The 10,399-nt window shown below is 36.3% G+C and overlaps 1 protein-coding gene across 2 annotated transcripts in view; it reads left to right on the top strand.

The window, feature by feature from the left end:
- Window positions 1-10,399, top strand: part of SEPTIN7 (septin 7) — a 61,344-nt gene that overhangs the window by 225 nt on the left and 50,720 nt on the right. The gene's annotated exons all lie outside the window — the stretch shown is intronic.

Genomic DNA, 10,399 nt, shown 5'->3' with positions numbered 1-10,399 from the left:
GTTTAAAAAGAACATATTGTCTGATATGCAAATAGATGAAGAGAATAAAGAATGAGAACTGTATAGTTCATACAGTGTAAGAAAAAGGTTTGGTGTGGATCTAGTAAAAATGTGACTTGCAAATACGTAATAGAAGTAATTTGAACTTGGATTTTCATTTGAATAAAAAAATTGAACTGCTTTTACAGTTAAGTGCAACATGGCAAACTGGGATCCAGAAGTAAAGTTGGACTCTTTCCTTGCACATAACCAGGCAGCAGGATCCTGTATATCCTGCACTTCTGTGGCCACAAAACTGTGCTACAAAATCAAAGCTTTAATTTAAACAAACCTTTCTCGTTTGTATGGTTGCAGAGAAAACCAAATGTAAACACTATGTTCCCTATGGACTACAGAGAATGGGAAATTGTAGTTGGTATGGATGAATAATGCCATGCAGAGTAGGTCATTAAGGCTTCAGTGATGACCCAAATTGTAATCTGTCCTTCTAGGACATCAGATTTCCTTTATTCTCCTTCTTTTGAGTACTTGTATGATAACAGACAGTTACTAAAGTTGGGTACATTTGTGTGTAACGGATATTTGTATAGTAGATATGTGACCCAGTTTTGACACGCTAATGGTTAAAATATTAAGTGTTTTATAATAGCCAGCTGTCTTTGACGCCTACCTTTATCTTTTGTAATTTGGCTAGTTTGATAACGCTTTGATGTTTTGTCAGCAATACAATGGATACGTTGTGTGGTCATGAACGTGTAGCATGTAACAATAGTACTATTGGTGGAGTTAGAAATCAAGGTCAAATTGCTGAAAAATCATTGTAGATCACTTGCGATTTTCTTTTGATTACAAAGTGAGTTAGAATTTTAAAATTTAAGGGTGGCTTTTTTCTTTTGGAACTTGATTACATGTTCCTTTTTAATCTAGCATCCAAGTATATAATTTGTTATTTGGTACAAAACAGTTTAGCCTTAAATAAAATTTGGTGTTCTGCTATCTGCAGGAAAAAGGGAGGCGATAGGGAGGTAATAGTCTTCATGAAGTATTATTCCAGAACGGAGTATAATTTGTACTTCTGAGTTTCATTCTTGCAAAAAGCAGGTCACTTAAAGCACACATAGTAGATGTAGTGATGGATTAGAAAGTGGAGAAAGCATGTAAAATTACCTTGGTGTAATTGCACTTAGAAGAACTGCAGAAATTGTGACCATCGAGAAGAGAAGTTGGCCCAAAACCAGATTGAAAATGAGATGTTGATCAGAAAATTTTGTTACTAGTATTACTTTTAATATTTTGGTACTTGAGCAGTAAAACTTACTTGCATGCACATTTGTGCCATTAACTGTAAGTTTACTGGGGGAATTGACAGTAGTTTTCTAAATTAAAAATGCATCTAATTCTTTCCCTCCAACCCCTACTTCAGAAGTGGCTCCATTTCAGCCATTTGGGCAGTGCTCTGTTCTATAATTTGCTCTTTGAGTTAGGATTTAATAAGATTATTTGAGACTTAGAATGCTAGCGAAGTCTTTTCTGTAAATATAGTTGCTCATTTCCAGGTGGTCTGGTGTTTACATTACATGTAACTAAAGGGTGAAGTTTTTATGAACTACACATACATAAATATAAAAAGATTATGTTAAAAATATCCTTTTTATATTTAATGTTTAAGACTCATTAAAAAGTTAACTTTAATAGGAACTGGGGTTAGTCTATAATATTTAGCTGTAATAAGCATTTCAGTGTTTCTATTTAACTGTATTTCTGTTTTAAGTTGTATTGTTTCTTCTGGTAGCATTTATAAACTTTTCTTAAAAAACTGAAGACTGAGATAGCCTTTTGTTTTCCTTATTGATCAGTTGTCATTGGACATTGATTTGTCTTTAAAATTTTCATGGGACAATGAATTTCATATTAATCATATTCTAAAAGGCTAACGAGTAGTTTGTCACGCTGCTTTTGAAATGGCTTGTTTTGTAGAATAAAAACTAAGTGCCTCCTCTGAGGGTAAGACATGAAGTAGGCAGAAATATGCATTAAACTGAGCTTCATTCTTGATGCTTTCAAAAGATGACATTTAAATAGTAGTTTAAAGCAAGTAATACTACATCTGAAACATTAAAGCTTAACAGTGGGAAAAAATGTCAAGTTTTCCTCTGTAGGCTGCTTCCTTCTAATCTTGTGTAATCTTTTCAAGTACAAGATAGTTGTTGAAACATGTGAGAACCCGACATAAATATTTGGTCTGTTTTGAAATCCAGAGTATTCTCTGTATTTCTCTGCTGTGTAGTTGAGGAAATACCTGCTTAAGTCAGATGCTTAAGAAAAGAAAACTTTCAGAATTAATACTACCATGGTTAGTAACTCGGTTAAAGAAAATCTTAATTGTGAAATTGTAGTTATGTCTGTTTATTAATATAATTACACTTGCTTAAGTAGTGGGTGTGTGTGTTTTGTTTTAGTGTAATGAGGTATGGAACAAACACAGTTGCTTTTCAGTGTGTCTTTTTTTCTAAATACTGAATCAGGAAATCCCTCTTTTGTTCTTGTATTGAAATTGTGCTGGTAAAATGTGGTTTGAACCAACAAGTTTTAAATTCTTTTCTCCTATAGGCTTTATGTACTTAATTATTTTGGGATGGCTTTTCCTAGAGCTGTATACTTTAAGGTGTTTGAGTTTCATGAGCCTTAGTAGGGTTTGGACTCTTAAATATTATTTACTTTTTTTTTTTAAATAAAATAGTGTGATTTGCAAAGTGCCGAACACTTACAGTCAAGTGACTTTCCAGGGGACCTTGCTACATAGTTCCTATTTCTTGAGCAACTGTTCGGTAGCTTTGACTGCAGAAGCTGTTTTGAAACTTCTCCTGTAGTAAATTGTCTGTTTGTTTTCTAATTGATGCTTTAGCCTTGTAGTTCACCTTTAGAGTACAATTTAAAGGAAAATGTCATGCAGTATTGTCATAGTGTTTCATTTGTAATTATATGCACACTCAAATGTTTTGGTTTAAACATGGCTTTTTGGTTTGGATGGAAAGGGCTGTATTTTGCAAGACTTGAAGTTATGTTAAAGAAAAAGCACACTCTGATTTTAAAATGCTTTTATTATTCACTGAAGAGAACGTGGACTGTTTTAATACTGGTATCTTCTGGCGGCAGATCGTGTTCTGATTGGAATGACACATTTCATTTTCTGGGGCAGTTTGTTTATCAAGCCAACCAGTGGTACCAAGAGCCTCAGATGCTCACAGCTACTTGTTCTTTGCTAGTCTGATATCCTCCCCCCTAATTTTAAACCCCGGAACAAAATTCTTAAGCACGTGGCAGGATAGGAAGAATAATTAAGTGAAAAATAACCTGTGGATGGGCAGTACAATTTAGTAGGAGCTCTTTAGGGGTGTTCTCAGTTCTTGTTGACCTGCTGTGATTTGAAATTCTTGTAATTGAGGTTTCTGTAGTGTCCTTGCTACCGCAGTATCCGGGTATGTGTTTGGCCTTTGGTGTGACCTTCATATTTGGCTTCTTAGGATCAGTGAAGTAAAAAAACTACTGGAGGGAAAAAAAAGTTAGTTTTGACCTTTCCAGTCAGTTCTTAGCTTCCCTGTGCTATATTGTTGCATTATCAGTTCTGGAGCTTTTTCTTGTGTATACAGTCAAGGCTGTATGCTGGCATATTGTAGGAAAAAAAAAAAAAAAGGCAAGCATATTATGGAAAAGAACTAGCAAAGCCTATTTTATTTCTTGAGTGAGCCCTGCTCCTTTTCCCTGGTAACTTCACTTCTTCAAAATACCTCAGTTTTTCCAATTCTGTCATGGTCTGAAAACTGTCATGTGTTTTGTGCGACAACCTTGGCTGCAGTCCATTTCCAGGCTGCCTGCCTGGCTGGCACTGTGGTGCCAGGGAGCTAGGGCCAGGCTAGGCAGCGCTCTTCCAGTTCCCAGGGTGCTCTTTCCATAAAGAACAGTAGCAGTCTGGGATCAGCTGTTGGGTGGCAGATTACTCCCTTAGGAAACTAGACCTGAAAAAATAAAATAAAGATTTTAACTTGCAGATGTTCTGTTGACAGGATTATCAGGTTTCAGTGAAGGACAGAAATAGGAAAGGTACTTTGAAGAATTTTGCAATGTTAAAAAAAATTAAATAAATTACTGCCTTTCCTGTACTGGTTCTGCGGATACATGTTCCAGCGGTGATGTCTACAGAGTGTTAAAATTGATAGCTTAATACTTGCATGTACCTGATGAGGATGCCAAAGCAAAATATGTTGAATTTAGGAGAATTGGCAGAGATAAAAATGAAAGAAATAGAAAACTGGTGGAACTCTGAATGGAGCCAGGGTATTCCTAGAGATGATGCATTCCTCTGGAGTAGTCTCTGTTGATGGAGTAACGCCTCACCAATAGCGTATCACTCCTTTTTGTACAAAAAAGTTGATAAAGGTTTTTTGAGAAGGCAGTCTAGATGAACTCTGAAGACCTTTCTGTGGAAAGGAAGTGAGTATCTCTTCAAGATGTGAAAGTTCAGTGATCTGACAGTGAGTTTACTAGCCAGCAATGCATGATTTTCTACTGAGTTACTTTCGGGTCAGAGCTTGAAGCATAAATTCATGTGACTACTTAGTTTCAATTAAAAGGTCTTCTCTCTTACTTCTTTGTTGGTTGTATGAGTGTTGTTCCCCGCCCCCCTTTCTTTTGTAATGCAGTGAAATACTTTGCAGCCTGCTTGCTCTTCTTGTCTCCTTTGTGGTACTTTCCTGTGCCTTTTTCTAGTGCTGGGGAAAGAAACCTGCAGGAGGTCTGAAACCTGAAGGAGGAAGAGAACCTTTTTTACAGTGTATTATTGTGGAAACTGAAGTGTCTGGGAAAGTCAGTTTATGTACCTATTTGAGCTTATCTAGAAACCATTGCTCTTCAAATACTTTCACAAGTTGCTCATAAGTCTAGTGATTTTTAATCACCCAATATGAAGAAACAAATTTTTTAATCTTAATTTTTGTTAAGCTGGTTTTAAACGTTACCCTTGCTGTGCAGTAGCTCAGATTTGTACTGAATGATGCTTAAAGACTCCAGTGGTGGCCAGAACTGAAGCTGGTATTTAAAATGATTGCTCTTTAATTCTCAATTATTTTTATTCCACCCTTCCACCCCCACCCCCCCTACAACATTTATTGGAATTGTAGTGCTTACTGGACAACTTCTAAAGAGCCTTTGGGTTTTTATTTTCTTTATTAAATGCAGAGCTTCTTGAGTAGATAACATGAAAACCAACTTCAGTACGGTATCTCTTCCTAGATGCTTGCTGTCATACAAATCTTGAATTCTGACAACTAACCTTGATTACTAAGTCTTATTATATTAAAATATTGTTTTGAGGAATTAGGGAAAGGTTTTGTAAAGCTTTAGTGGTTGTATTTAAACTGAACTTTTTCTTGTGTGGCAGCATTTTGGTCAGAGCCTAATTTCTTTATTAAAATTCTTTGTTTCCTGACAAAGGTTTTTGAGGGAAGAAACTTCTCCTGAAGTGTGTGGATGTGAACCCATAATTTGGCAAAAATCTGCCTGTAGCCTAATTGGCTTTTATTTCTTTAAACAAGTGTTGATTGTTGGAAATGTGTTGTGTTTTTTTTTTTTTTTTATTTCATATATAATTTCCTCATCAGTCTCATAAAAAAACCTGTATTTTTACTTCTATCTGTATTTAAAATGGTGTCTCTAATAGATAAATTTAGGGAATATAATGGAAACAATCTAATGAGATACTGTGTTCTTTCTGGTGTTTTGTTTTGTTTGTTTTTTTAAGCTTTGTGGAGTTTTTCAGTACTTTCCTACATAATTAATCCTGTCATGGTATTACTTCAGGCTAGTTGTAACTTTTGCTGTGTTTCTCACTATGTAAATATTTTTGCTCTGGGTGGTTTTTCTTATCCTATCTTACCAGTTTTTCATTTTATTTCTAAATCAAAATGTCCTTGCTGATTTTACACATCTGAATATGTACACACATATACACAAACGCACAGTTACTCTGTTGGTATTTCATACATTACGGTATGCTTGTTCATTGTGGTGAGGTCAGCATGAGAACCTGGTCCTTGCCCTGTTGGTGATGTGTTTGTAGATTGCAGTTTAACTGAAATGAATGAATCTCATTTTTTATATTAGAGTAAGAATAATTAGTCACGGCAGGATATTCTAGTTACGCTTTTGTAGATGTTCACATGCAATGATGTTTAATATGTGAACATAAACACATCTTACAGAAGGTACCTAAGTGATGGATACTTCTTAAATCAGTTATCAGATGGCAGCACTCACTTTGATTCTACCCTCAAAAGTCAACAGATTGTCCTGAGCTGTCATGGTGCATTGTTAAGGTGTGAGCTGAATGTTGCACATCTTGTAAGTAATGACCTGTTACAAGTACACTGCTACAGTTTCCAGTTCCTTAGCCCTGGATAATCAGGTGCCAGTTTACTGTAGGACTGGTTTTGGGCCATCTTTGCTATGAGCATGGAGCGAGATTCAAAGTAGAAGTCAGGTTTTTGTGTAGATAAATATGCTGTATGAGTTGAAAACAGCTGCTTTCTTCCTGTTGGCTGAAAATGTTAGACTTGCCTGCTGTATCAAGAAATGTGAACAGTTTCATGAATGAATAGGTTAATGTTGTAACCAAAGTGATATTCTTGGATGGAGTATTTGTGGTCTAAATATCCAATTGTAGTAAAGCCACTGTGACCCATTAAACCTGATTCTTCTGATTCACTATGCGTGTTTTTCCCTCTGGCTGATTTTGCAGTAGTCAGTTCAGATCTTCACTGTGAATCTATTTGAAGCTGTTACATTTTGTTCCTTTTCCCAGTGTCTTTATGTAGCGTGGCTATTGCATACAACTCTCATTTTGGGTTTTGGCTGTTTTTCCGTTGGGGTTTTTGGATGTTTTTATGTTGGGCACATTTACTGACAAACTAGACTTTATAATGTACTCTTGTCTAGAATTTCTTTTACTAAAGAGAATGAACATCTTCTAAGATTATTTTCTCACTTCTGTTCTGGTGTGGCAGTCTGGGATTTTTTTTTTTTACGGTAATTTACCATAATATAATACTTCAGGCATAGAATATTTAGACTTACCAGTAGTTGGAGTGAGGCTGCTGAAGTTATTTCATCAAATGAGTTTCTCTGAGTTTTGTCAGCCTTCTTTCATCCCAATTTTTCGGTGTGAGTAGTTTTGTTACACATGCCGAAAGCACAAATGTAACAAATCTTACACCCTACCTTGGAACAGTGCTAAGTTTCTGTCAGTGTTGATATCAGCTTTATTAAGTGTGTAATGATGCCATTCAATGTAGTTCCTTCCCTCTAAGCTTGGTGTGAAAGTTTTTTTTGAGGGTTCTGACCTCCTAATTTCACAACCAGTTCTGTCTGTCTATCACTGAAGTTTTGACTTCCGTCATTGAGGCTTTAAGCCAGAAATTACACTGACATCTTATAACCGAAACTACAGGTGTGTCAAAGCTAATGCAAAGTGCATCACTGGTACTTCTGTTGATGAAACTTCTGCTGTGAAGGCTAAACAAATGTTTTTCAGGAGGTAGATGATTCTCCAGAAGGGCAGAAATGGGCTGTGATTTAAGGGAATTAAACTCTTGGCCTTCCGCAGAATGAGCAGCAGTGCATCAGAAGGACACAAATGTGTGATGGATAAGGACAGCAAGTATCAGTTTTAACAGCATCTGGCTCTGGTATTTTACTGTTTGGGATGTGTGAAGTGGTGCTGCTTTTCACATAAGGTGACAGCTTGCTTATTTAGAAAGAATCTGAAGCATTCTCAGTGACATCTCTAACTGCAAACAGCAATGCTTTTTGAAATAGCAGTTTTGCAGTTTGAAGTCATTGTTAAATTTTGAATTTATGAGCTAATTCTTAATCTTGTTTCATATTCTGTTGCTAAGTCGGTGAAAAAATTGTGATTCAGTGGTCTGAAAGCAGTTGTGGGATGTCTGTGAAGCACTTTGCAGTACAGGCTTCTGAGCATTGTGTTAAAGTGAACAACTGTGAAACAAACCACTGCTGAAAAATACAATTGTCACATAAGCAGTGGGTGGCACCTGATAAATGGCATGGTGCAACAAAGGGGATTCATTGCACACATGCATTGATTATTATTACTGCCTTGATTCACATTGCCCATGTCGTCTGTCTTTCAAGATAGAAATGCTATACTTTGTTTTCAAAAGCATGGTAAGGGACCGCATGTTTTAGAAGCAAGGGACATTGACCTTCAGTTTGTACCAGTGTTTTGGAACTTGCCGTCCTTGATTTATTCTCATAGACCTGTATTTTTTTTTTTTACTTTAAATATTACTTACCAGTGAGATAACAAAATGTTATGTTGTTCTACCGTGACGGAAATGCCAGTTATCAAGGCTCTGGTTGCTGCCAGTCAGACCAACAGTTCACAAAATCAAAGCATTTTAAACTATTGCACCTAACGTAAGTGGATTTGTGTTCTTTTGGAATAATCTGTTTCTTTTGTTACAAATGAGATGTTCTCAGGAATATTCTGAAGTTGTCTCATGAAAGATCTGAACGCTCACCTGTGATACAGTATTCTGGTAAAGAGCTAGTTGGATCTTTCATTTGTAAATATCTCTGCAAACTCGGTCATGTAAATCTGCAAAACATTTACTTTGTATCTATATTAAACTGTGATCCATTAATTTGCCTTCACATATACATGAATTTTCTAATGAGGAGATACTATTCTGTCCCACGCTGCAGAGTTAAAAGGGAGCTCTAGGTTTTCTGAGACTAAACTTCTTATGTTTTATCGTGAAAGTCAGCAATTCTCTTTTACGATCTGTTCTTCCTTGGTTTAAGCTATGAGAAAGTTTATTGTCAGTTTCCAGTTATTTTTGCTTCACTGCTTTCCTTATTAGCTATTTACATCTGCCATTGGTGAAGGGGGGTTGGTTTGTTTTCTTTTTTTCACCCCAGAAAATACTTTTAGTGACAAGTGGCACACTCTGTCAGAGGCCTTTGAGCAATTAATGTAATACCCTGAAGTAAAAATACCCTTATCTTCACATAGGATGGCACAGGTAAACAACAGAAGGAGCTCTTTAAAAGACCTAAAGACAAGCTTGACTCTGAACATCAGTTGTCTTGGGTAACATGTGATGGTGTTTTGCTTAGTGACCTGTGGAGAGGTTAGCAACATAAAATAGTCTTCCAGTTTTACTTGTAATTATTTTTAGGGGGATTTCCCTTCTGAACTTTTTATGGTTTGGTCACCAGAATTCTAATCTTGTATCTCCAGACTTCTGGCAAAAGACTCACGGAATGTAGAACCCTTTGAGATGGTTGCACAGGTTTGTGCTAACCATTCTTCTGTGCTCCCAGCAACAGAACTGAAGTTGTGGAAAGAAATTAGATCATCTCTTTGCAGACATTTAGTGTACGGCCACTCCTTGCTCTGAAAATGCCAAAGGCAATTTGGTTAGTATGAGTCTTTTTGATGCAGAAAGAAATAGTGTTAAACAAAATCTGAACTCCCTTGTTTCCATGTACTCTTGAAGCTTGTGTGAGGGAACGTTAGGGGTTGTGTGAGGGGTTAGCCTGAGCAGGACAAGTGAAGCCTCTTGTCCCACATGCCGAGTATTTGTGGCCCTACTACTTTTTTTGTGTCCTACAGCACTACTATTTGTAGCCCGTTGATTGACTTTAGTGAAACCTTAGTGAAGTCAGACCTTGAAGAGTGCAATCTTGCCTGCTACACCAAATCCCCTCCTGTAGGGAGAATACTGACTGTGTCAATAAAAATAGCGTTTTACGTTCACTTATTCTGTAAAATTGTGCTGGAATGTCTCCATTTTTATTCTTTTATGGTCTAGGGTGCTTTCAGTACATAAAATTATTTGAATTATTATTTCAAAGGTACATTTTGTCTCCTGCTTCCTGAATAACTGAAGCTAAAAATCAAAACCAATTACTACTGCAGGGAAATGTCTTCTACCAGTGATTTTGCAGAATCAATACCTGCTTCTGCTACAAAAGAGGTAGAGCTTAATCCAATAATGCATATTACTTTTTAATTCACTTAACAGGCTAACACAGTCTAGTGGTTGGAAGACTAAATCCATGTACATTTCTTACGAGGAAATAAACACTATTTCTGAAATGCAGTTCTTGCTCTTTTTAAGCACGTGACATTTCAGTCCTTTTAGCTGCTGTAATTATCAAACATTTTTAGTGACTGAATGAAAAGAAATGAGTTGAGACTTGGATGATTAAGTCAGATTTTAGCCTTAAGTATTCCTTGAATTGAAACAATTTGGCTTGAATTTTCACCGCTATTTCAGTCTATACAACAAATAACAGGATGTGATTTTTTAGGCGCTGT

This window comes from Falco peregrinus, chromosome 5, assembly GCF_023634155.1.
Source record: "Falco peregrinus isolate bFalPer1 chromosome 5, bFalPer1.pri, whole genome shotgun sequence".
Taxonomy (NCBI): domain Eukaryota; kingdom Metazoa; phylum Chordata; class Aves; order Falconiformes; family Falconidae; genus Falco; species Falco peregrinus.
The sequence above is the reverse complement of the archived record's forward strand: the minus strand, read 5'-3'. Positions and strand labels throughout refer to the sequence as shown.